Here is a 24,060-nt window from a genome sequence, read left to right as displayed (position 1 = left end):
TATTTAACATTCACTAAAAATATAATGCACTTAATTTAAAAATAAAATAAGAAAAAAAAAGAAAGAAAATGAAATTGTAGTGCTTAAAAGCTTAAAGTGCTAGCCGTGGCTATCTGGTTGCGCTAGACTGGGTGAAATCTGAAAGTGCAGGCTGACTGCAATGGAGCACGGATTGGATACAGGGACCAGCCTTGGCCTACTGAAAAGTACTTTAGATGCATCATCAATGTGGCAGAGATGCTGGAAGTAAAAGGTGATGCGTCGTCGTCGAAGTACAGGATTTTAGGGGCTGCGTCATCAAGCCACTCAAATCAAGGGCACGTTGTCGTCGAATCGCAGGATGTAGGTGATTATTCGGGAGCTATAGGCAATGCGATGCGCAATTGGAGATGCGATGGCTTCAGTCCTTGAGGCAGCTGTGATGCGTTAGTGTTGAGGGAGTTGCACCGGTTCTGATCGGCGCATCTAATCAGCACAACGGTGTTGATGCATGAGTTCTGGCAATTGCAGCACTTTCTACACACTTCCAAGATCCCAGGACTGGATTTGTACCACTTGGCAGGCTAAGACATGCAGCAAGCAAAGTCCATGTGCTTTTGCAGGTTGATGAAAAGTCTAAGATGTCCCTGGGACTTAGAAAAGGGGTAAGCCAGCATATCCTTGGAGTCACTCTGGGTTCAAGTAAGATGGGTCCAGTCCTTCTCAGCAGGGCAGAAGGTAACAGGGCAGCACAGTACAGCAGAAAAGCAGTTCTTCCAGAATGGCAGTCCTGGAAGAGGTGTGGCGCCGCGGCCAGGGCGACTGACGCTGGAATCTGGAGACCACGGTTCGATCCCCGGCTCCGGCGGCAGGTTAGCCCAGCACCATGTGACTCTGGGCAATAGCTCGCTTAATCTTCCCGACGGCCCCCAGCGCCTAGAGACCCTTACGGGTGATTGTGCGCTTTACAAATGTGGACTTTACTTGTAGCAGCACAGAAGTCCTTCCTCCTGGCAGAGCTCTTCACAGGTCCAGTAGTGTACTGAGTTGGTAGGTTCAAAAGTCCAGTTCTTGCACACAGAGTGAAGGAGACTTCAAAGAGTGGCTTTGAAGTGTACAAAGGTCCCCCTTCCTGCCCTGCCTCTAGACTCACTATAGGGGGTAAAGCAGTACTTTGTGTGGTGACAGGGCACAGCTTATTCAGGTGTACGTGGGAGGCTGTGGCTAGCTCCTCCCTCCCACCCTGCCTAGGATGGCCCATCAGGATGTGTAGGGCATATCAGTCACAACTGTGTTCCCTTTGTGTGTGACTGTTCAGAGGGAATGCAGGAAGCCCAGCTGTCACCCGTCCCAGATGTGTACTGCAGACAGGCTACAGGCACACAGGGTTAGGAGCAGAAAAATGCCATATTTCTAAAAGTGGCAATTTTAAAATTGTAATGATAAATACGACTTTACAATTAAAGAGGATTTATCATTAAAATTCCATAGGTACTAAACATGACAGCTCTACCTCCATCCAATTGGGTATTACAGCTTAATAGATGTAACAAGGAATCCCTAATGTTAACCTATGGGAAGGGTAGGCCTCACAGTAGTGAAAAACCAATTTGGGAGTTTAACATTACCAGCACATGTAAACCTCGAAAGTACATGCCCTACCCTTTATTTACACAACACCCTTCCCTGTAGGATATCTAAGGCCTACCATATTAGGGACTTATAGGTAATAAAAGAGGGGTTTAAGGCTTGGCAAGGTGTTTGGTCATGACAAGTTGACGTGACATTGCAAACTGAACATGCAGGATCTGCAATGGCAGACCTGAGCTGTGTTTTAAAGGTCTACTTAAGTGGGTGACACGGTGAGTGCTGCTGGCCGACTAGTCGCATTTCAAGTACAGGCCTGGACACTTGTAGTACACTTTACTAGGGACTTATGTGTAATTATAAATATGGCAATTGTGGATAAGTTAATCTAACCATATTTAGGGAGAGAGCACGTTAAATTAAGCACTGGTTAGCAGTGGTAAAGTGCAAAGAGTCCTAAAGCCTACAAAAACTGATTCCGCAAAAAGGGGATGATGAAGTCAAAAAGTATGGTGGTGACCCTGCAGAAAGGGCCATTTTCAACACACATTCTCCCACTTGCTGCTACTACCTTCATCCTCCTCCTCCTTCTTCTTTTCTTAGTTATAGTGTGTGGTGGCACATACCATGCAGCCAAGGTCCTTCTTCTCTTTGCCCATATGGATGGAATGGAAAGTGTCATATGGATAGATATATGGAAAGATAGATTTATGCCTGAATAAATTAGTAATATGTATGTAGATGCGTGATAATTTTATAAGAGTTAGTTTGGTTGTTTCATAATTGTGGTGTAACAGAGATGTTTCAGGATAGTCTGTGTGGATGATGGCATAGTCCACCTTTCCTTATGTACTCAACACTGTCCAACCACTGTCCTGTAGCAAACAAACCAGCATCTTAGCTGAAATATGAGACCACCAATCAGACACAAACATGCAAACCCTCATCTCTGGACAGTAATACCCACCTAAAAACCAGGATGATGCCACAGTGAATGTCTTGTTATATGGCAATATTTTACCAAGTGCAGCAGGCGTGTGGGTTCCCTATTGTATTTCTTTTTAAGCTGTACAGTTGACATTCAGAACAGAAAGAGGAAATTGAGAGAATGGCCATATGCAGGAGCATATGCGCAACAAATACATGTGATATTTGAGTTGCAGTTGGTAACATAAGAATGCTCCATACATTCTATAATTCATACTATCATGGATGTATTGGGATATACGAAGTTATAAGTGGATACCTTTGTGATGCCTTTCTTGAGCAACACATGCAGTGGCATGGTGAGGAAGATTTGCCTAACTATTAGAGGCATTTTACCAAAATGTCTGGTAGCCAGCTGACAAGCACTAGCCAACTGGTGGAAAATGTAACTGTTGTATTTGCACTTCGGGAAAGCAACATACACATATGTTAAGCAGCCGCTGCCAGTGCAGACAGTTTACCGACAGATAGAGTGCTAGTGGTTTCTGTTACACTGTAAATGTATAGGCATTTATATAGTGCACTACTTACCCGTAGGGTCCCAAGGCGCTTCGACCGCTGCGAAACCCTTCCTGGCTTCCCTGAGAGATGGTCCCTTAATGGGTATCTCCAGGGTGAGACCAGGCATCCCCGGCGGTCTGGTGGGGCCGTTAGTGAAGATGAGGCAAGCTAATGCCCAGAGTTGCCGAGTGTGATCGCTGATCAGAGTGGGCACCGAGGCGAGAGAATTATCGAGTCCGCTGACCCTGGTCCAGAAACCTGCCGCGCCGGGAATCGAACCCTGGTCCCGGGCCGTCCTCTGCTCTCGGGTCTGCCGCCTCTAACCAGTGAGCCACACTACTTCACTTCACACTTAGCTCTTAATTGGTTTCACTGCGTTGGAATGAGAATGCCTTCTGTGTTATGGTGCTTAACAGGCCCGGCTCCAGGAATTTTTATTTGGGTGGGCCACTGTGGGCTCGATTTGTCGCATATATGTCTGGGCAGGCCTGCTTCAGGGCCCTCCTTTATCTCTTATTAGTCTTACAAGGCCCTGTAAAACGCACTCTTTTCCAAATCTCTTTCTATATATTATCACTCTCAAAAAGTGTTTTTTCCGTGTAATGTTCCTTTGATGGGAAGAGGAGGTTTCTGCGGTGGGAGTATCAGGTAAGTGACACTGATCAGGCTCCTTCTGTGCGAGCCTTCAGGGAGTATCCCTCTTCATTACTACCTCCACCTGACCCCGGACTCTGCAACGCTCTCCCTTACAGGCTTGATTATCCACTACTCCTCTCCAGTGCACCTTATCGCACAGCTGACCTTGGGCCCCAGCCCCATATCAGGCACCATCGGGCTCCACATTAATTTTTCCCAGTAAAAACATTAGTAAAATCGCCTTCAAACTTAAAACATTTAATATAGCAGTAAATATAATTAGCACGCACTTTAAAGTATGTTCCACAGAAGCCCTTATGACCCGACTGCTAATTAAATAAACAAAAACAGAAAGGTCATGACAAGGCCAGCTTTAGCGCTTGTGCGAAAGTCCTTTTTGGCACCCCACCACTGACCTCGTTCTCCGTAAATACCTTTACTACCACCTTCCAACAGTGCCCCTCATCCCTCCATGGGCCCCCCCTGTTGACCTCCTCCTCGGATTCTCTCACTGCCACCCCCCACTGGTGCCCCTCATCTCTCTGTAGACCCTCCCCCTCATGACCTCCTCCTCAGACTCCCTCACTACCACTAGGGTGACCAACTGTCATGGGTGCCAATTCCGGACGGTGAGTATAAAAATTCAGGACAGGGGGTCAAAATTCAGGACAAGAATTCAGGACAAGGGGTCAAGATTCAGGACAAAACTTCAGGACAAAAGGTAGGTTTTACAGACACATCAAAGGAGGTCGCGCAATAGTATATAAGTAATCCCATTTATATCCAAACATATTCATCCATTTGCAAACCCATCCATTGTGTATCCTTACAGCCATCATTTCACTCATCCATACCTCCATCCATCCACATTTTCACTCATCCATCCATCCACCTTTTCACCCTATCCATCAGTATACTGATCCATCCACTCTTCCATGCAACCATTTACCCTTTCACCCGTCCAGCTATCCTTTCACTTACTCATCCATCCAGTCACTCATCCTTCCACCCATTCACCTTTTCATTCATCCACCCATCCTCCCTTTTTCTTCCATTGACCCTTTCACTTATCCATCCGTCCTTCCATCCATCCACCCATCCTTCTACTCATCTACTCATGAATCCATCCATTGACCCTATCATTCATCCATCCTTTCACTCATCCATCCACCCATTCACTCACCGATCATCCACCCTTTCACTCATCCATCCTTCCTTTCGCTCATTATCCATCTATTCACCCTTTCATTCATCCATTCACCCTTTCACTAATCTATCCAGCCATCCATCCATCCCTTCACTTACTCACTCGCCCACCTTTTGATATTAATTATGAGCTGAGCCTTTGTCTGCAGAGTTCCAGACAGAAGAGACCCATCAAAAATGTCACCCTCTCTGTAGCTCCTAAAGCAAGGGGTGGGGTGGAGGAGTGCTCACTATGCCCCTGCACATAGGCAATCTGAAAAAGTGAAAGTCATGAGTCATGCATGATGCACAGTGCTAGGACGTGAGGCAACTGCAACATGGTGTTGTTTCCAGGGCATTAAGCGGGATGAAAAAAAGGGGGGGCGTGTCTCAAAAGGGGGTGTCCAATGTAATTAAGGGCGCGGCTTAAAACACCTAAGCTAAAAATCTGTGTTTAGCATAGTATGCCGCCGGACTGGTATTTTGACTCTTTTGTCATTGTATCCAGATAAATAAGAAGTAACGTTACACCTACAACAATCCAGAACTATTGGCTTTGTCAATGGTTGTTAGATGCCTAAAATAAAAATGCAGCAACCATGGCTTTGTTGAATATAATATTGAAACTGCACTTTTCTAAAACGATGACACTGAAAGAACTCTAGCCCCTTCTTTTCAACTTTTTTCACCAGCTTCTTTGAATGAACTGGATTCTCTAGATGCATTTGCGTGTTTGCACATTTCTTTCATCTAACAAAATGTGCTGCCCTAGACCGAGGCAGGAGGAGGCCCACCCCATGCAGTAACACTCCAGAAGGGCCCATTGTCATTCTGTATGTGGCAATCATCAGTCGCATACAGAATGACAATGGGCGGGGTGGGGCTGCTCTCGTGCTCCAAGGAGGAGTGCGAGGCGTCCCATCACGGGGTTGAGGCTTCATGCAGGGAACAGTACTGTTCCCTGCAGTGCCCAAAATTACGGACAAAAGGCGTCCGTACAAAGGATCCTCACAGACAACGGACGTGAGGTCCAAATTACGGACGGTTCGTGAAATTTACGGACGGTCTGTCACCCTAACTACCACCCTCCACCAGTGCCCCTCATCTCTCTGTAGCCTCTCCCCCTCATGACTTCCTCCTCCTACACTCTCACTACCACCCTTCACCAGTGCCTCTCATCTCTCTCTGGCTCCCTCTCCACCCCATGACTTCTTCCTCGGATTCTCTCACTGCCACCCTCCACCAGTGCCCCTCATCGCTCTGTAGCCCCTCCCACTACCTCCTCCTCGGATTCCCCACTGCCACCCTCCAACAGTGCCCCTCATTTTTACATAGCCCCTCTCTCATATGCATTTCATTTGTTGTATAGCGCTACTCATATGAGTGTATTGTGTGTCAGTACTTTACACCTCGCACACATTATACGGAGACAATGAATCATGCAAGTATGTCAATCAGTCTACAGGGAATGTCACATAAGCCAATGAGGATTACAAGGTGTAGGAATCATGTGTCATCCATACTGGTGGGCAATATATTTTAAGAGGGCTTGGTCTGGGGAAACACAACCTTAGGATTTAAAGAGTATTCCATGGGGGTCAGCTTACTGATAAAAATGTATATCTGCCCAAACATACTCATTTTACAAATATTAGAATAATGAAAGACTGAGGAAGTTCTAACTACATCACAAAAAAAAAAAAAAGAAGTTCTAACTATACCATTCATGTTTGTATGTAGCTCTTTGGTGACAGTTCATTGGTCACTGTCCTATGTTAGGATTGTAACTTCTGAACTGCAAGTAACACAAGGATCTCTATGACAAAGGCAGTGACCCACTGAGCTTCCTCAAAAAATACAGTTCATCTGCATTTCAAAACTACTAACAGACAAGTGATTGCTATCCAGCAGGATCATTAATCTCCAGCGTTCACTGGGCATTTTGTGTTGTCTTATTGTTGTCCTGCATCAGCCATGATAATGCTAAAAACTGTTTAAACGATGCCCACGAACAGCCACGGCCCGTGGAGGGAGTTGCGGTGGGGCAGAAAGGCGGGGCGGGGGAGGGGCAGGGTGGGGGGGTTCTAAAAACCGGAATATGGATAATTGCAGGTAAGTAAAAATTTTAATTAATAAAACGAACTTCGTAGCGCGCCCTGCATCACAAACTGCGATGCAGGGCGCACTACGAAATTCGTTTTATTAATTAAAATGTTTATTTACCTGCAATTATACATATTCTGGTTTTTAGAAACCCCCCCCACCCTGCCCCTCCCCCGCCCCGCCTTTCTGCCCCACCGCAACTCCCTCCACGGCCCCGGCTGCCCACAAAGTATGTGTTCTGCTGGGCCTGTGCAGATTTTAAAAAGAAAAACAAATAGTAACCCATTCTCTTACCTATTACTCCATTAGTCAAACTTTGTGTCACAGCCTGATGTGATAAGCAGCAGCAGGGGTCAGGAAAGGTGAATAGGAATAAACAAACTTATTTTCTCCTGCACTGCATAGAAAAAGAAATTTCCACGCAGCAGAACAGTAGGCAAAGGTTATCCTTAACAAAGAAAGGATGTGTTGCCTTTGCCATGTGGAGATGAAGGGGTGAAAAATAAAGATAATCTCTAAAACTGTCTGTGTCCCGGGAAGCTGTCTCAGCCCAGGCGCACACACACACACACACAGACAGCCCTTTGAACCCAATGCCATTGCGCGCCTGCCTTCAAGCCCTCACTGCGAGGGCCAAGGCTCCTATTTGGGTGGGCCAGACTCATGTTTGGGTGGGCCTGACCCACCTGCTAAAACCGGGCCTGGGGCCTCATTTATGAGGCCGTGCGTCACTTTTACACCGCTGATGCGTCACTTTTTGTGACGCACCAGCAGCGTAAAAAATGTGCCTTGTTGTACCTTATTTACAAAGTCATGCATCTAGGTAGATGCGTCACTTTGTAAACCCCTGTGCCACATTATACCTCCACCAGGTATAATGTATGCAGGGGGGCGTTCCGGCGCAAGAAAGGGTCGTAGAAGTGACGCCGTGAAATCTATAAGATTTCACTGCGTCACTTGTAGGACACAAATGCGTCAATTTCTTACGCCTGCCTCACAGCAGGCGTAAGACTGACGCAGGGCCTTTCACATGGGGCTTGCCCCATGTGAAAGGACGCATTGCTGGAGTTGCATCACTTTTGTGACACACTCCAGCAATGCGTCACTTTTGCACCATACAGATACGTCAGAAATACTGACGTATCTGTAACTCCTTGCGCCATGATGCGTCATACTGTAAATATGACGCATCATTAATGTCGCATGGAGGGCACAGTGAAAAGTGACGCATCGCTGTTTTCACGCAGCGATGCGTCACTTTTCGTAAATGAGGCCCGGTGCTTAATAAGGCATAAGAATTTATTGTGCAAAACATCAACTGGGGACAGCAACAAGCAAGTGTTGGGCATCTACATTTTTGGCGCATCAGGGATACATAAGGTCTAACACATTTTTTGCTGTCCTGTCACAATCCTTCTGTTCCCTGGCTCCTGGGTCAGGCCACCTCTTGCCTGCTGCTAGGATGTTGCGCCAGAGGAAAGGCAAGCCATCAGACCCTCATGTATGTTTACTGTTGGGCTGGAGTGAAAATGAATTCATACACCATTTGACCCTTGATGTCACCGCACGAAGAAATATCAGAATAAATATAGTTATGATTGTTGGTGCCTCAGAACCAGGGCCGGACTGGGAACCCAAAGCGGCCCTGGCAATTCATTGGTAATAAGCACAGAAAACAAGGAAGTAAAAGATGGGAATTACTTTCAGAATACATTAGTCAGATTGATTAAATCTTAGGGCTTGCAAAGTAGCAGGTTTGCAAGGAACAATATTTTGATAGCAATTGGAAGTGGAAGCCAAGGTTGCAAAGATTTCTACTGTGTGTTTCTTACTGCTAAAGACACGGGAGGAAAGGCTGGCTTTTACTGGGCCATGTCTCCATAGCTCAGTCATTTATGCGCTGGGCAAGTCGTAACTGGTCTAGAGCATTTCCATCTCTTTGGCAGCTCGAGAGATTTTAGGTAGATTGGTAGGTTAACCCCTTGGCCGCGGCGGTAATTCCGCTGCGGCGCTGGGGGGGAGAGGGCCCGCGCGGACCGACATGCTGGTGACGGAACTACTCCGTCACCAGCCACGGGTGGGCTGTGCTAATGACGGAGTGGTTCCGTCACGGCCCCTCCCGCATAATAGAACACGCCGCGCAGGCGCGAAATCAACAACGCGCAGGCGCGGCGGCCGGGCCCGTGACGGAACCACTCCGTCATTAGCACATCCCACCCGTGGCTGGTGACGGAGTGGTTCCGTCACCAGCATAGAAGGGGTTAAGCAAGGGGTGGTCATATCACGTCTTTCCGTGTTGAACTACCACAAGATGAACATTTTTTAAGGACATGACTTTTGCATATAAAGCTATTTTCAGAAACTCACTGGATTTCTTTATGTCTCATTTCATAAGGTATGTCCTTAGACGGTCCGTATGCTCAGTGCAGTTTACACAGTTGTGCATCCCTAACACTCGAAATTTGAGAATGGGGTGTAAAGCATGTCCAGTAGTCCCTGTCAGCTGCTGGAGCTCTTTCATTGACAGTGCTTATTGAACCCAGTATTCCTAAAAGTAGGAAGGAGGCTACTTTAACCAGACTGGGTGATCATTAGTCTTTATTCTTAACTTGTATGGACAAGTAGCTCCGAGATATGCGCTTTAGAAATTCAACATAAGGTGTTGGGATGGGAATTTCCCCTGCATGGTAATCAGGTGTATATCCATATACTGAGTGACCCAACTGCGAACAATATCTGGTGTTCTGACTTTTTTTGGTTCCAGCTCGCACGCTAATCCTGCGTGTGCACCGACACCTAGGTCCAGAGACTTGTCGTGAGACCCAGAGAGGAGCATACACATGTTCTCTACCTGTCATTAGACTGCAGTCAATGCCTTGAGCTGTTAACATTAAGTAGTGGTAGCAATATGTCATTTTATTAATACTAGCTCTGAACCAGCCCTTTCCTCTGATTAAGAAGGCACGTGGTTCTTACTGGCTCCACTCGACTAAAGTTCTGTCTGTATGTGACACTCAGACCACAGTGCTGGGATGTATAACAGAAGCACGCATGGCTAAAGCATGTGTGTGTCAACAATGTGGTTGCAACCATAAATGCATCTTAACCACTTATTCCTACAGCATGCATGCCTTTACCTCACATGTCTTTACAACAAATTTCGTAAAGGCATGATTAGTAAAGGTATATGCGTAGTAAACATCATCACAACAAAATAACGGTTATGGCCTGAATTCTGCCTGCACTCCGTTAGTCCCAGACGTTATCAAATGTGCTCACTCTTTTGGGCCAACCGAAAAAAAAGCAAATCTATATATACATCTCCACAGTTTTGAGGAACACACTCAAACTTTTCATGAAAGAGTCTAAAATGATCTTTTTGTAAATCACAGAATTGTATACACTGTTTACACTAAAACAAATGACAGCAAAGAATTTTTATTGGTCATATGACACACAGATTATTTTCACCATTCAGATTGTTTTTCATCATCTTTATTCAAGAATTACTCAAGTATTAAGATCAAATTTGGATGACAAATCCACCCAAGATGAAAACAGCCTACACGTTTCGTCCCTATTCATGGGATTGCTTATGGGCAGCATTCAAAACATGCTGGAAGTCTTATCTTCAACCACCAGTTTGGATACTGCACAATCCTTGTGCACTATTGCAACCTCATATATCACCTCTTTAGAACCAATACCTCTTAGGCATACCAACAGCACAATCAGTTTCAAACACGTTATCTTGTTCCTTTACGCTCTTTCTTTGTAATCCCCCAATTGGTTCTACACAGGTGATATATGAGGTTGCAATAGTGCAAAAGGATTGTACAGTATCCGAATTGGCGGTTGAAAAGACTCCCCATGTTTTTTGAGTGCTGCCCTGAAGAAGTGCCATGAATAGGGACGAAACGCGTAGGCTGTTTTCATCTTGGATTTGTCATCCTGTTTTGTTCTTAATTCTTGAGTATTTCTTGAATAAAGGTGATGAAAAACAATCTGAATGGTGAAAAAAATCTGTGTGCCATATGACCAATAGAAATCTTTTGCTGTCATTTGTATAAAATTCTGTGATTTACAAAAAGATCCTTTTGGACTCTTTCATGAAAAGATCTATTGTGCTCCTTAAAACTGTGTAGGCGTTGTAAACATCACACCCCAGTGTCCCCTTCCTGAGCCCTAAAACCCGGCCCCATCTCTGCAATCTATTCACCCCAGCCCTCAAACAGAACCCCAGCCGCCTGCCCTGAGCCCTAAAACTCAGCTTCCAACCTTAAAACTTCGCCGACCCCAGCCCCGACACCCTGAGCCCTAAAACCCGTCCCACAGGCCTAACAACTACTTGACAACCCCCCCCAGCCCTAAAACCAACCTCTAGCCCTAAAAGTTACCCCAGACCCACTTACCAAGCTGCATACTAGAGCTTCCTCTCTCGATCCTTCCTGTTCCTCTCAGCGCACATCCACACATCTAGACTGCTCACTGCCTTCATGGTTATGGCATATGCATCCTTCAGGCAAGCGTTGCTCTGCTTGCATGGAAATGGCACGCATGGCTAAAACGCGTAGTATAGGCCGTTTCCCCTTGGGCTGTCATCCTGTGTACATGTTGAGTGAGTATAGTGTAAAGGGTATATTGCAACAGGACTCCGTGTGGATATGATTGGAAGTTTGCTGAGACTGAGAGGATCTATTTTGGGCTGCCCTTGGTTTTAAACATGCCACACGATGGTGGTTGTGGTAAGTCTCGCTAGACAGTGTTGCCTGCATTCTTGAGCTGAAAGATGTAACCCTAGACACTCGGGCATAGAATGCTGGCGGCAGGGCTGCCTTTAAAAATTCTATGGGTACCTTTTCAGCAGATGAATGCTGTTTAGTCCTTAATGGGCACTGCCATTTGGGCTTATGGTGAGGGAATGAGGGTAAGTAAGCAGATTTTGTTGTTAGAGAGAGGGAAGCTTTTAAACATTGCTTGTCCCTTTTGTCTCTTGGCGAGTGCTACTTTAGAAAGGCTGATGACATCTGGACACAGAGGTTTCAGAAAGTCACTGTGTACATTTTTTGGGCACCCTTGCCTGCAGACATCATTGCTACTCCCTGCCAACTATGAGATAAATTGCCTTTTACAAAGGGATTACTATGCATATTTTTCAAGTGAACAATTAAAATAAAAAATTGCAAGAGTAGTAATTTCCCTTGAAATATGCGTGACTATAGTGAATCAAAGCACTGAACAATGAGTATATGGATGTGGTATACAACCTTTACCACGCATTTTTCACCACGCAATACCATTACAACGCTGGCATTACAACGCAAACCATTACAACGCATTGCGCTGCGGGGGGCGCTCTAGGATAGGGAATAAGTTTAATTTTCTATCCAACACCTTCCCTAGTGTCCACTGGGACTGGAGTTGGAATAGAAAATTATACTTCCCACTATCCAGCACCTCTAAGCGCTATGCGTTGTAAAGGTATGCGTGGTAAAAACCGCGTTGTAAAGGTATGCGTGGTAAAAGTATGCGTTGTAACGTCATACATCCTAGGCATGTGGATGGTAGACATATGCCTAGATAGTCCTAGAATTACATTACTGTGTTCTTAATTTGTAAGAGAATAAGTGCTGGTCCCCAAAGCTCTGCTCAGAAACCCGCGGACGGTGTTCTTAAATGTCGGAGAAGGCTGTGTAGTCTTGATTCCATCAGATGCCTCTTTAATTCACTAACAGACATTCTCTGCATTTTTATCACGTTCTTGCCGGTTCCTGCATTTTCCTTTTATGAAAAAAATGTTGTCTTTTTGTTCCTCCATCTTTCCAGTGTGTTTGTTGTTTCTTCTTTTGCTCTGGGTCAATAGCTGATGAGGAAAAAATGTGCTCTTGTCTCCAAAAATAAGCAGTGGTGGTCCCAACCAGCAACTACCGGCTCCAATTAAGCACTCAACTTACTCCTTTTAAGTTAATCGGACCCATAATAACCTAGAACCTTCATCCATTTGCGTGAGGTATCCTGGTAACAGCAGATTGTTGAAGATGCATGCTTTTAACAAGCTAGATGATGAAGTCAAGGTCAGCGCCTAGGACTTTTCTGTATTAAATCAACTTATATGCATTGCAGATTCCCTGCCCATGAGATGACCTGTCTGAAGCAATCTGTACCAAGTGACAGGGCTGAAGCACAGGTTGGATAAGATGAGTGTGGCAAATATTCATTTACATTCCGAGAACTTATGCATCCTCTACTGCGCCCTCCCTCCCTCCCGAGAGAAAACAAGCTCTTAATCGGCTCTTTCCAAGGGGATCAAAATGACTTCCAAGTCCCCTCTCTATGCCCTTTCTATAATGCCCTTTCAGCAAGTTACAGTGTGCTGTGCTCATTGTCAGTAATAGTATATGACATAAGATAAAAATCTCCATACTTTTTAAAATCAAGTACTGGGCATTACAAATGGTCAGTGCTTTATTTGTAAAAGAATAAGTGCTGAGGCCCAACGTTTTGTGCAGAAGCCTGTGGCCAGCTCTGTCGAAGGTTAGGGTGCTCTGCATACTCTTGATTCCACCTCATGCCTCTTTGATCCACCCATGGACCCTCCCTGCCTTATCTCACTCTTACAGGTCCTTTTCCATCCCGGATTTTCCCTTTGTCACAGTTTTACCGTCTTGCCCCTCCTTCTTTTCCCATCCTGTGTCTTTCTCTCTTTTACTCTGGATCAAAGTCTGTTGTGGAAAAATAAGTGCTGGTCCTCAAAAATGAGTGACTGTTGCCCCCACCTCCGGGCCACTGGCTCAAATTAAGCAATGCAAATAACAATCTTTAATTCACAGCAACTGCTTCAACAAAGTGGCTGGCAATGCACTGCAGGCTGGGCCCCTACATGCAGTCCAGAGGGTCCTGGCATCACAAACCAACCCGGGCACTTAAGACACTATGAACAGGATTATATGGTGCTTTAAAAAAGATACTATTGATGTAAAATCTAAACCTAAAAACGAATGAAACACAATTGTAAATTATTAGTAACTAGACTATTTTCCTTCTCAAACTAAATTCATATTTATAATCGAATCATGGTAAAAACATTCATCTAGATTGAACAGCCTTGCAAATGTATCATCATATGCGCAGTGCCTAAACCTTGACCACATAATTGCAGTGGCAATTACATAAGTTGCAGGCACATTGTGCACCAGTGCCATTGTTGAAATTATTCATTTGTCACAACAAGGAGCTTTGAGGGAAAAATTGGCCATAAGTCGCCCTCCACTCAACATATACTTCCTCAAAAAATGACCTAGACCACCAAGGCACGTTACACTGTTCCTGTTTTAATGTATCTTATGTTGTAAAACATTACAACCGCCTCCTCAACTTTAAAGTCACGGGGTTGGAGGTACATTTAACACTGTGCCTAGCTTAAAATTCGCCCAGTCCCTTATATAAAACAACAGTTGTGAGACAACAACAACACACCCAGATGTCAAGCATAGACAAAGAATAAATGTGTGTGAGCAAGATGGCACCTCACGGGCGCACCACCAACGGGAACCTGGCAGGTACTCACCAGGATTGCCCTGATCTCATCATCGGCACCATCAAGCTCTAAAGGAAAATGTGTCCAGAAAAACCAAACAAAACGTGTTTGCGAAAATGCAGTGAATATAAATGACAAACAACACCTATAGTGTCACAAAAAACATATATGACACACAAGCAACACAGATATGTAATTTTATTCTGTTTCTTTCGTGTTGGTTGCGACGACCGCCTGATAGTGGGGGTAAATAGGAGCATTAAAAATGGTTTGGAATAGGGTCTGGGTAGGAGAGAAGACTATAGGACCCATGCGTGTTGACAGTGACAATGATTTTAATATGTACACAAAACAGGAACAGTGTAATGTGCCATGGTGGTCTAGGTCATTTTTTGAGGAAGTATTATTCATTTGTCCCCTTCAAGAACAAAATCAATGATAGATTTGAGGCAGACACTTTTTTTTTTTTTTAAGTTTGAGGTTATTGAAATAAAAAGAGTCAAAGACAGACAATGAAGAAACAATCAAAGGTTAAAGAAACAAGAAAGTATCTCCTGTACAACATAAGCATAGTAAATAAAAACTAAATAAATAACAATGCTAGGTAGCTAGGGCAAAACACAAAGTAATATCAGATAGTTAGAACATAAAGAGTAAATCATATAAGCAGTATTCAAGGTAATAAAAGCAAATGAGAAAAATCACGGTGGTTTGAGAACTTCATCATTACGGACTTGGGAAATTGGTGGAAGAGAAGCAACCAAAGACAGATAATTGGTAAGGGGAAGCCATAATAGATCCCGTTTGATTGCTAGGGAAATGGGGGAAACAAAATTGGTATCAAGTCGATGATTAAAACAGACCGCATTCCACCAAGCACGGAAAGAGATTTCAGAGGCTTGTTTCCAATTAGAGGTAATGTGATGGAGAGCAATAGCTATTAAAAGATCAATCAATTTATATTGTTGCGGGGAATAGGCAAAAACAGGGGAGAGAGAACATAGAAAAATAGTGCCAATGGAAAAAGGAGACTGAAATTTTAAAATTTTCTGGAATTGGGACCAAACCGAATGCCAAAACTGTGAAATGGGTGGGCAATCAAAGAGCATATGCTTTAAGTCAGCAGAAGGGTAAGGACAAGACCAACAAGTAGCAGGAGTGTCTGGGGAGAAGGACGATAGGGTCAATAGAGTAAATAAAATACGATTATAAATGAAAAATAAGGTTTGAGTGGTGTTAGCAGCTCTAGAGGTACTGTGAATTTTTGACCACATTTTATCCCACTAAGGGATTGACCAATTCTGAGAAAAATACTTTTCCCAAGTCAAATCAACTTTGGATTTAACTCTATCAACTGTGTAGTGAATTGATTTATAGAGAAAAGAGGCTGAGGGTGAGTGTTCTAGCGCATTAGATATGTGAAAGAACGTATTAGGGATATCATTGGTATTAGGAAGTGAATGCAGATATTGAGTGAGAATAGGGAGAAGTGAATTATATTGTGTACGAGAAGAGGAAGGCAATGAGAATTGCGTCTGAAGGTCTTGAAAGGAGAGAGGCTGACCACACGTAACAAGTTGAGCAATCCATTTTAGACCGTGAGAATGCCAGGATTTCCAAAATAGAGAACGATTGCGAATTATGCCAAATAGGTTGGACGTGAATGGAAGAAAGAGATGGATAGGAAGAGGACAGATATGGGATAAGAAGATTACGAGAGTGAGTAATAATGGGAGTGCGAAGGGAAGCCATGTTAGCAGTGAAAGAAAGTATCTCACGAAAATCAAAAGGAGTGAGGAAGGAAGATTCTAATTTAAGCCAGATAGGAGGGTAAAAGGGAAGATCAGGTGAGAGCCAGCGCAAAGCCTGTTTCAGGAAAAAAGCTTTATGGTAATTCTTAAAGTCCGGGAATTTAATCCCTCCCTTTGATTTATCTTTCTTTAAAACAGCAATAGCTATCCGGGATTTTTTACCGTTCCATAAAAATGTAAGTAAAATAGAGTCTATTGCTTTGAAATAGTAGGCAGGAATATGAATAGGGATCATGGAGATGGTATATAGCACAAGGGGAGCCAGCATCATTTTAATAGAATCCAGGTGCCCCCACCAGGAAAGAAAAGCAGGGTTCCAACGGTCAATGGCCGTAGTCAGTTTTTTAGTAATATAATCAAAATTAAGTTTAAGAGTGTCTGATAAGCGAGGAGCAAACCAAACCCCCAAATATTTAATTTTTGACGGTTGCCAAGATAAACCAGAACATTCAAAGAGATGTTTTTGACAAAGAGGATTCAAAGGTAAAATTTCGCATTTATCAATATTGAGACGATAACCGGAGACTCTAGAGAAGGAGGAGACATGATTCAAGAAGAAAGGAAGAGAAGATTGTGGATTGGAACAATACAAAAGAATATCATCAGCATAAACCGATAATTTAACTTGATGAGAACCAAAATGGAAACCAGAAATATTATCATCAAGTCTAATTTTTGTCAGAAAGGGTTCTAAAGCTAAAACAAATAATAAAGGGGATAACGGGCAACCCTGTCTCACACCTCGTTGAAATGGGAAATAATCTGACACCATACCGTTAGCAAAAATTGATGCATGAGGACTCGAGTAAAGTAAAGAGATAAGAGAAATACATTTAGGGGAAAAGCCTACCCATCTGAGAGCTTGAAACATAAAATCCCACCCTATCCTGTCAAAAGCTTTCTCAGTGTCAAGGGAAATGGCTGCCAAGGGATAAGAGAGTGAAGGGGCTTTACTTAAAATATTAAAGAAGACACGAGAATTATCCGAGGAAAGTCGACCTTTAACAAAACCAGATTGTTCTGGACCAATTAAATCGGGTTAAAAAGGATCCAATCTGAGAGCTAAAATCTTGGCGAATATTTTATAATCCGTGTTTACTAATGAGATGGGGCGATAATTCTTACACAAAGTGTGATACTTATCTTCTTTAGGGATTAAGCAAATTAGGGCTTCCTGAAAGGTCCCACGGGAGGAGCCGGAATCAGAAAACGATTGGAATAACAAAAGGAGTTTTCGTAGGAGGAGTGAAGAAAAATGATTGTAAAATTCAATAGTGAAGCCGTCAGGACCAGGCGCCTTGCCATGGCGCAAGACTGAGACGGCATGCGAAATTTCAGTAATTGAAATATCTGAATCAAGTGAGTGAAAATCTACATGAGAAGAAAGAGGAGAAGGGATGTTTTGAAAATAAGAGAGAAGATCAACTGAGTCCGGGCAAGATTCGGGAGTGTATACATTTTTATAAAACGAGACAAATTCGTTTAGTATGTCTTTATCTTTAAACAAGGATACACCAGCAGGACTTTGGATAGAATCAATCTTTATCCTATCCTTGCGTTTCTTGAGATAACTAGCCAATAACTTTCCCATTTTATTTTGACCACCATAATAACGAGAATTACATTTCAGTAAAGTATTCGAGGCAGCTGTTGTGGTAAATTTATTAAAAGTAAACTTATCGTCAATAAGTTCTCGAAGAGAGGATTCAGAACCAGGGTTATAGTAAGTGCATTCGAGTTTCTTAATGTTACTGAAAAGTTGAGCCGACTTGGACAATGATTGTTTTTTCTTTTGGGAAACAAAATCAATGATAAAACCTCTAGCAGCTGTTTAAAAGAATCCCATACCATCACAAAGGGAGAATCTGGAGTCTGATTAAGTGCAAAAAAATGCAGCAGCAAAATCATTAAATTTAGAGCAAAAAATAGGGTCAAGGAGTAAGGAATTATTAAATCTCCAGCGTCCAGAATGGGGGGAAAAGGGAATGAGATCAATATCAACAAAAACGGGTGCATGATCGGAGATTAAAATGGATCCGATGTCTGAATGAAGGGCAAGTTGAGCTAAGGGCTTACTAAGGAAAAGGTAGTCAATACGGGACGGGGAGTGGTGAGATGGGGAATAGAAAGTATACTCTCTGAGATCGGGATTGCAGAGTCTCCAGATATCAACTAGTGCATTGTTATGGATAGAGGTAGTAAATTGGGAATGCATTCTGGAGGTAATAAATTTAACTTTGGAATTTCTGTCTAGGATGGGGTCAAAAACTTGGTTGCAGTCACCACCAAAAATAACATATTTCTCATCAAGTGTAACCAACCTATCTGAGATAGCAGGCCAAAACCATTTGTCAACACCAGTAGGAGCATAAACATTAAAAATAACTACAGGTATTCTATCAATATTCAGTTTAACAAGTACCCAACGCCCCTCAACATCACATTCTTAAGAAACAATAAAAACATTTAACTTTTTATGGCATAAAATCACAGCTCCATTTTTCTTACCCAAAGCCGGGGAATGGAAAACATGACCCACCCAGCAGCGTTTGAGCTTCAAGGCCTCAGCTTCCTAAAGGTGGGATTCCTGGAGAAGGGCCACATCAGTTTTAAGCCTAGCAAGATGCTTTAAAACTTGTTGCCGTTTAATAGGGTTATTTAAACCTTTAACGTTCCAAGTAACAACCCGGAATTTAAACTGAGAAAGTAATGATACAAAGAAATTAGTGAAGGTAGAAAGAGAAGAGATTGAAAGAAAATAGGAACGAGAAAGGCCAAAGTATACATGCAAGCAAAGAGATAGAATTAAAGGAATAAGGTAAAGTCCAAAGAAGAGAGAAAAAGATATAGAGGAAAAAAGGAAAGAGAAAAGTAGAAGAGTAAGAGATAGTGGACAGAAAAAATCAAAAGAAGACGACTAGAAAACATACCAACAGATACAGAACGGAGAATGGGGGTGACCGCACCAGAAGATGACAACATCAACAACGAGACAAACGCCACCGAACATCCGAAAAATCCAGCAGGTAACAAAATGTATGGATAACACCGGGATGAAAAGGGAAGAGCATATCTGTAGAAAAAATGAGAAAATACAAAGGATTAATAGAAAAACAAGACATAATGATATAGAACAATAGCAAAGAAGATAAAGAGAACAAAACAGTGACATGGTGGGAACGAAAAGAAACCAGAAAAGGAACAAAAGTTCAAATTAGGCACTTAAACAGCTCTTGCAGTGTCCATAACCTCAGCTTCCTGTTGTCGAAGGAATTCTTGTAGAATAAGTGGATCTTCAAACGTCGTGGTCGTGTCCTTGTAGGTCACCTTGAAGAGGCATGGGTGAAGTAAACCAAATCTGGCATTCAGAGCCCGCAACTGTGGTCGCATATCCAAAAACTGTTTCCGACGGTCCGCTGTCACTTTAGCCACATCTTGGGAAAGGTATAGACGATGACCTTCCCAAACAATCTGCTTCTTAGATTTGGCGGCCGATAATACCTGGAGAAGGTCGGTGTATTGCAGAAACAGCATGATGACGCCACAGGGTTTGGCAGAGACCTTTGGACCTAGCCTATGCGCACGTTGAATGTTGAAGGTAGAGGAAGGAGGGAGATCCAAAATTTTAGGCAAAAAAGACTGAAAAAACGTAGGGGGATTAGATCCCTCAATACGTTCAAGAGGTCCATAAATTCGGAGATTATTCCTGCGATTTCGATTTTCCAAATCCTCCGTCTGCCTCCTCAGAAGTGATTTGTCCTTTTCTAGAACGGAGATCCGAGAACAGGAAATCTGAAGGGATTCCGTTGACTGTTCCACCAGAAGAACACGAGATTCCAAAGAGGACCACTTATCGTGAAGAAATTGTAGGGTCTTTGTGGTTTCAGCCATGAAGGGTTTGAGCGCACAAATTTCTTCAAGAATAAGGTTCATTGAGGCAGAATGTGAGGAAGTACCTGGGGAGGGGGGATCGTCCTTTAGACGTTTCGTTGAAGCAGATTGTGGTAGCTTGCTTGAAGAAGTCGTTTTGGGAATTGCCCCAGGAGTCAAATCAGGTTTTTGAGAAGGATGTTCCTCCATGTCAGGAAATGCAGAATCGGAGTCTGAGGAAGTACGTGGTTTGACAGAAGAAGAAAGTTTGAGATTACGCAACTTCCCCATACAGACCCGTGAAACCAGTAACAAAGCTACAGTCCTCTCAAAAATTCCAGTGAGAAAAGTGGCCAAATAAACACTCTGATAGTCAACAAATAAGTACATTTGTAGAAATGTGGCCAAAAATCCAATAAAGGTGGTAAACAGACATTCAGATGATGAAGGAAAGTAGTTCCACTCAGACGACAAAATGGCGGTCAGTAGAAAACATGAGGCGAGGTAAACATCACACTGCTGACTGAAAATGTACCATAAAGGCTCCATGCTATGACAAGAGAAGGAGGCATACGGCAGGAGAAATGGAAAAAAGCTTATATAGAGGCATTGCGCTGCAATAACTGGCACTAGTGCATTTTGAGGAGAAAAAGCGAAAAAATTAAATGGCGGCCGTAGTAAAAACGGCCCGTTTTGCGATAAAATTTACAGCATAGCCTCAAGATAAAAAGTCAAGGAGCAGAGCGTCTAGCTCACCTCATGGTCCCCCAGATGGGGCTTGGTTCAAAGTCCAGTGTTTACCGGTGTAAACGGTGAAAGTTGCCGTTTTCGGCGCTCGGAAAGCGGCCATCTTGTGCGGTGCTCAAGCCACGCCCCCAGGCAGACACTTTTGCACTAAGGTGCAAAGGTAGGTTTGTCGCGTTGGCAGCCTGATTGTGTACCTAGGCTAGTGAGCGAGCAGAGCATAAAAAGACAGTGCCATATCTCTGTAAATATGGCTTTTACCTGCTCTCTACCTCTCATGCAATGCAGCAAATGTGGTTGCTGCACTGTGTTGTAATACATGTAAGTAACTATACCTCTAAGTCTCAAAGGTGTACCAGAGACTAAATCAGTTTAAAGCGATGTTTAAACTTTTGTGCCAAGTCTTCACTCCATCAACAGATGGCAACAACAAAGGACGTTGAGGTAATGTCAGATAACAAGTGTGCTAATATTTTCCAATATGCTTGCAAAAACAATGACCTTGTGTGAAAAATTGGGTTGGTGGTTGACTAAGGTGTGATTCCTGGTCAAGCAACACACAAAATCCCTGGCAGGGTGAACCACAAAAAGTCTCTAAATTAACCTGTGCTTAACACTGGGTAACTTGGCACAAATAGCAGTCAGGCATAAGTTAGAAGCAATGTGTAACGTATTTCTGCAGCACACAAACATTAATAAAGTGGAAGCACAACACAAGAAGAATCTCATTCCAATTTAGAAAAATAGAGTACATTTTAATAAATTATTTGACACCAAAATGATAAAAATTCAATAAGTAGAAACAGAAATCATGAATTTTAAAAGTTTTTATTAAAAACATAGTGCCTAAAAGAAGTAGATTGAGCTTGAGCTGTGTTTACCTTTGGACTTAGAAGAAATTTTAAAGAAAATGTTCTGAGAAGGTAAAGTTCACCAGGGAAGGTGCAGGAGGTGACCGAAGAGGGGGTGTTGTCATTGGGGAGCCTCTGGACGAAGTAGCAGAAAAGATTTTAAAAGTTCGGACTTAGTCACTTTTTTGGAAGTCGAAAATTAGCAGTGGGTTGATGCAGAAGGCTCTAGCCGAAGACAATTCCAGGAGGTCTGATAATCCTTTGGTGAAGGACCACTGAACCTGATATGCTGCTGTATAGAAGAATGCAGCTGCAGCAGCCACAAAGTCATGCCGACTGGCGATGCACCTTGGGCAGATTGTCGAACAGGATGGTCCTGGTTTTAACTCAGTTCTCAGAGCAGTTTCTAGCAAAATATCTTCTAAACCCAAGTTATGGATTTTTACTATTTTGGCATTGTTAGCACCACAACCAATTGTCCAGGACTGGTGGAACACCACTTGGGGATTCAGGACTCACTCAGGCTGGGTCCAGGTGTGGGTTCTAGATGGTGGGAGCATTTTCTATCCCAGTGGCTACAACCAGGAGGCCAGCAAACTAGCTCTTGGAGTCATTCAGTTAGTCCAGGGTTCAGGTGAATATGCCGGGCTCAAACAGCAGGGCTGGCCTATCATGGTTCAAGGCAGGCTCCAGGCAGCAAAGCAGTCCTTCTAGGTGCAGCAAAGCAGTCTTGTGGAGTACAAAGCAGACCACAGCAGCAGGCAGTCCTCTGTGCATTCATCTGCAAGCCCAGAAAGTGATCTGAAGAGTGGGCCTGAGAGGCCTATTTTTTACCTGGTACCTCCTTTGAAGTAGGGGGAAGTATCTAGAGGGTTTTCTTTAAAGTGTTTGGAATTTCCTGGCTCCGCTACTGTGGCTTGAAGCTGGCTGCAAAGACAATGTAAAGATGACAAGCCCTTTGTGTCAAGGCAGAACACAGCCTATTAAGTTGCAAGTGGGGCTGCTCCTAGCGCCACCTCTGACCCTCATCCGGCCAGCTGATGGGCCATTCAGGTATCTCTCAATTATGTGACTGTCTGAGAGGTATTCACAAAATATGTCAGCTACACCCAGTCATGTGACATAAGACTGGCTGCAGGCACCAAAAGGCAATTGGCAGGATAATGCCTACTTTCTAAAAGTGGCATTTTCAAAACTGTAATATAAAATCCAACTTTACCATTAAAGAGGATTTTTCATTACAATTTCATAGATACGAAAAATGAAATGCTTACCTGGTCCCAATCAAAAGTTAGCACTTATTAAATGTAATAAGGTGACCCAATGTTATCCTACAGGACAGGTAGGCCTTGCAGCAGAGAAAAACGAATTTAGGAGTTTTTCGATAGCAGGACATGTAAAACTCAAAAGTACATGCTCGGCCTTTAAATTATAATGCACCCTGCCCAAAGGGCTACCCTGGGCCTACCTCTGGGGTGCCTTATATGCAGTAAACGGAGCTTATGGCTTGGCAAGGGGGTTATATCACCAAGTTGAAATGGTAGTTTGAAAACTGCATTCAGGCTGAAGTGGCAGACCTGGGACATGTTTAAAGGCACTACTTAAGTGGGTGGCACAATAGGTGCCACAGTCCCACTAGTAGCATTTATTTTACAAGCCCTGGGTGGGCATATGGTATACCACTATACAAGGGACGTATAAGTAAATTAATTAGGCCAAACAGGTGTAAAACAATGTAGCCATTATTATGGGAGTGAGCACAAGCATGTTTGCACTAGTTAGTAGTGGTAAAATGTGCAGAGACCTACAGCCAACAAAAACTAATTTAGCATAAAAAGTATAGGGTAAAGGAGAAAAGTTTGGGGCTGATCCTCCAAATAGGGCCGGGTCCAACAATAAGAATGAAAGAAATTAACACTCTCACCATAAACTTGGGCCTGGATTTATCAATAAATCGTGCAATGCAGGGCATCAAATAAAGTTGCTGTGCTGCTTTTTGTGAAAGAGAGACAGCAGAACAGCGCCACAGTTACTAAAATGTTGCTCTGTTCTATTCTCTTCCTATGCTGGCACACTTTAGGCAGCTATGTTATCTGAAGCATAGGTTTTTACTAGAATGGGCCCCTTCCAGTATAAAACCTATGTTTTAATACAAAGTGAGACAAATGAGGAGAAATTAAAACATTTCTCAGGTTGCCCCTGCCTTGAGGAGGCATAAGATTTTGGCGCAAATGCCTGTCAGCAATTCTTTGTAGATAGGTATTTTCAT

The sequence above is a fragment of the Lissotriton helveticus genome, chromosome 4_1 (genome assembly GCF_964261635.1).
Source record: "Lissotriton helveticus chromosome 4_1, aLisHel1.1, whole genome shotgun sequence".
Lineage (NCBI taxonomy): Eukaryota > Metazoa > Chordata > Amphibia > Caudata > Salamandridae > Lissotriton > Lissotriton helveticus.
This window is presented reverse-complemented; position numbering follows the sequence as displayed.